This window comes from Microtus ochrogaster, chromosome 17 (genome assembly GCF_000317375.1).
Source record: "Microtus ochrogaster isolate Prairie Vole_2 chromosome 17, MicOch1.0, whole genome shotgun sequence".
Lineage (NCBI taxonomy): Eukaryota > Metazoa > Chordata > Mammalia > Rodentia > Cricetidae > Microtus > Microtus ochrogaster.
Window position 1 is genome coordinate 14,032,490 of NC_022019.1, and position 4,464 is coordinate 14,036,953.

The window sequence follows — 4,464 nt, forward strand, 5'->3', positions numbered from 1 at the left end:
CACACACACACACACACACACACACACACACACACACACTTCCTGCCTACATGTGGTCAAGCACATCCAGTGTAGTTGAGTCAAATAACTAGCTGAGTGAAAACAAGCAGCAACCTCCACCATTTCACTTAGTTGACTGGAATAATTGTTCTTTTAGTTCAGGAGACCCTTCATCTTTCGCATAGGCCCCACATTCCATTGGAATGTGATTTCTTTACTTTCTCACTCACAGTGCTTGTTTTAAGAGTACTGATTCTCCTGGGATATGTGTTCAAACTTTCTTTCTCGGACTTGCCAAACATTGAATCTGTAGCACAAGCCAGCATGTTCTCTTCCTGGAGTGCTGTTCTGTGGTTTGTGTTGTTTTGTTTTATACTGGTCCCACTGTAGTTCAGGCTGGCTGGGCACTTGTAGTCCTCCTGCCTCAGTTTCCCAAATTCTTGGACTACAGGCATGCTACTCCCCTTTCTTGGTTGTCCAGGTGTTTCATGCCCGGCCTTTGACCCCTTTTAGAGTCACACTCCTGGGTCTTACACCATGCACACAGCCTCGGTTTCACTGTGAGACAGTCTTGGTCATAGCCAACAAACCTTGCACAACCATTCTGCCTTCAGGAATGCTTACATTGCAGTGATCTGAAATCTCATTGACCACCATTTCCTCCCCAAAACCATTTGAAAGATTTTCTCTCTTAGAACCCAGATTGGGGTGACATAGTTGTGAGGATTCTGCCTTCTGTGGAGGCTTTTTCATGTGAGTGAATGAATGAATGAATAACAGAGATAGATGGATAGATAGATAGATAGACAGACAGTAGATAGATATGAATACATTAGTTCCTATGAATGGCTTACATGCAAAAACATGATACTGGATTATGGTAACACAGTGTGAAGACAATAACCCCAGTCTTTCTTCAGAAACTTTTTTCCCTATGGTTAAAGAAACCTTGTTTTTCTATGCTTCTTTAAGGGGTCGAATTGGCTCTAGCTTTCTCTTTATGCACATGTGCCACATACAACACACCCTCCACACTCCATACACACACACACACATACACCCTTCACACCACCCCCCCCACTCCAAACATGCACACCACACACACACACACACACACACACACACACACACCATGCATTCTGCACACACTCCCTGAAAGGATTGTTATGCAAACCTGCTGATTAGCTGGCCTGCTGTTGTCTCACTCCATTGATTCTAATTGAGCTATTCAGAGTCCTCAATGCCCTGGTAGAGAATTATTCTTACACTTTGTAATAACAACCATGCAGATGAAAATATGAAAAGGCATTCTGCAACGGGTAAGCACTTCGGGTTAATTTCGGCACATTAGCCAAGCGTACAAACTCCACATTGCTGGTGAAGGAGCCTGGGCTGTGCATTCATTGGGTGAGGTCTTCTCATATTTTGCTTACAGATGTTCATAACAATGCCATGTTTATCATTCCATTCAAAAGCCTTTTGAAATCTACTCAGCTAAGTGGCACCAGAACCCAAAGCAAGAGAGGGGCCAGGCCACTCTCCCCTCCTCCGAGCTCATATGGTCACCAGAACAGCCTGAGGTCTAAACACATCGGCAGGCAAAATGTCCCACAGAGGTGCCCGGCGAGAGCTAGGTCTGAGAGCAGCTGAGAATGGCAGGCAGTCCTCCTGTGACCTCTCAGTGGTGTTTGTCCCCAAGGCACCCTTCGCAGCCTATTTCCTCTCTTACAAGCAGGGGTGAAGCTACTTTCTGAAGCCACCACTTAACAGTGGTGGTTCAGTGTTTCTATGTTTTATTTTTATTTTGTCATGTGCTGTGTGCTGTATACATGTGAGTATACGAGGTGCCTGGGTGGCATGTGAGGAGGACATCTGGTATCCCGTCCTATCATCTTCTGCCTTATCCCATCCAGACAGGGTCTCTCCCTGAACCTGGAGCTCATGGAATGGTCTAGGCCAGCCAGCACCGGTCTGCACTTGTCTCTGTCCCAAAGTGCTCAGCCATGCTCAGCTGGAAACCTGAACTCAGGTCCTCCTCCTTGCACGGTGAGTGCTCTTACTCACTAAGCCATCTCTCCAGTTCCCTGATTTCTTCCTGAAAATAAGATCATTTCAGAGCTGGGAGATGACTCAGTGGGTAAAGGTGCTTGTCCCCAAGCCTGGCAACTTTCCCTGGATTGCACATGGAGGAAAAAGAAAACCAACTCGCACATTGCCCTCTGGCTTCCATATGCCTTTCATAAGGTCAAAAAATCAATGCAAAAATATTTCAGAAGGAAAATACTTCAAATCAGATGTGTCTTAGAAAATCTGGGACTTGCCTTGAAGGAAAGAAGGCTGAAGAGGGGTCGATATAGTCACAGTACCTATACCTACACCAGCCTCTGCCTAAGCCTATGAACCCTTATTTTTCTGGGCTCTTATGGATCTTTCCCACCCTTTCCCCAGTACCTGTTACCATCTCCTGAAGCTTCAGAGCTCCAGCTGAGCACGAAATCAGCCTTTCTCCATGCACATAAAGCGCTCAGTGCGTCTTTTCAGTTCAAGGTAATTTCTGCAGTGTTTGGGTGGAGGTGCCGAGACGGCAATTCTTCCAGGAGTTAAGGGCTCTATTCTTCAAAGGAGGGGGGGGCCGGAGCAGAGCTCATCAGGTAATGGCAACCTCCATCTCAATCCCTCTCAGACGGCATTCACTCTCTCAGTGCATAGTCAGACTCATTGTATCTTTGTCAATGCCAGTCAAGGGAAATTACCAAGTTATTGACATCTCTCCCCACATGCAAGGATCTTGGTGTTCACTCCTGCAACAGCAATTTGATGGCTTTTTGTCCCCTTATTTGAGACGTAAACGCTCTCTCTCTCTCTCTCTCTCTCTCTCTCTCTTTCTCTTTTTCTCTTTCTCTCTCTCAAATAAATAAATCTTTAAAAAAAAGAAACAGAATAAATTGTAAGCCAGACCTAGTGTCCAAGCCACTCAGGAGGCTAAGACAGAAGGATTCACAAACTGTCTGGGCTACAAAATGAGTTCAAATTAGTGGAATCCTGTCTCAAAATAAAAAGTTAAAGACAGGACTTGAGAGCTGGAATAAAGTGCTTGCCTAGCATGCACAGAGTCAATGACCATTGATAAATAAACCAGATGTGATGACTCACGCTATAACCCCAGCATTCAGAAGGTAGACGCAAGAGGATCAGGAGTTCAAGGCCAGCCTTGCCAATAACCTCAGGTCACCGTCAGTTACAAAATGAGATCAAGGCCAGTCTGAATTCCAAGAGACCTTTTCAAATAGATAAATAATATATAAACAGGAAGAAGAAAGAAAAAGGAAAAAAGAAGAAAGAGAGGCAGGGTATGTAACTCAATGGTAGAATGCTTGCCTGGCAACTGCAGGCCCTGGGTTCAGTCACTCATAGTGAAAACAATCAGGTTAAAATGGTTTTGCTGTTTTTAAAATGTTTACCAAGGTCACAGTGCGAGTATGACTCAGGAACTTAAATATAAAATGAACTGGGTGTGGCAGCACATGCCCGCCTGTAATCCTAGTACTCAGGAGGTGGAGGCAGGAGGATCACAAGCTCCAAGTCAACCTGAGCTGCACAGGAAGACCCCGCCCCTGTTTAAAAATAAATAAACAGAAAGAAAAAGCAAACAAACTTTAGCGTGCCCAGGGTTACAACAACTGAAACCGGACTGGAGCCCAGGCAGCCTCAGGTCTATCCCTTGCCCTTGAAGCAGGACAGTCAGGGCTGCAGCAGCACGGCTACGGCTGCGTGGGCTGCATTTGGAGCTTCCACACCCCAACATCTCACCCTCGAAATGTCTATTAGCCTTGAAGCCACAGACTGACCAGGCAGAGAATCACAAGGCTCTCAAGGTCTAGAAGTGGCTCCATGGACTGCCTTGCTACTCTTTTGCCAAAATAACTGACCACAGCTGACCAAACGCAAGCTCTCTTCTATGCAAGCTGGTTTTCAGATCTCAGAGAAATGCCAAAATCCCTTTGTGATCTGGAAGCAAATGGCAGGGCAGGTAAGGCTGATTTCTGGTATCCAAAAGAAGCCATGTTTACACAAATATCCAGCTTCCAAGTCCAAAAGAGAGAGGACACATAAGCTATTCTCTTCCTTTGAGGCTATGAGAGAGAGACAGAGACAGAGAGAGACAGATAGAAAGGGAGGGAGGGAGGGAGGGAGGGAATGAGGGGAGAGGGAGGGAGAGAGAGAAAGTGTGTCTGAGGCAGTGTGTGTGTGAGTGTGTGTGTTTGCTACAGTGTGTGAGTGTGTGCATGAGTGTGTGTGTGTATTTGAGACAGTCCTGGTATGTATATACCCAAGGCTTGCCTTTGAAGTTGTTTGTAACCCAGATAGGCCTTGAATTCATAGCAATCCTTTTGCCTAATGAACATCCCTACTTTCCTTATTTGGTTGTTGATTATTTGAGGTTTTTTTTTTTTTTTTTTTTTT

The 4,464-nt window shown here is 45.4% G+C and overlaps 1 protein-coding gene across 6 annotated transcripts in view; it reads left to right on the plus strand.

Annotated features, from left to right (window-relative positions):
• The window catches only part of Msra (methionine sulfoxide reductase A), a 315,509-nt gene that overhangs the window by 148,581 nt on the left and 162,464 nt on the right, over positions 1 to 4,464 (plus strand). The window lies entirely within an intron of this gene.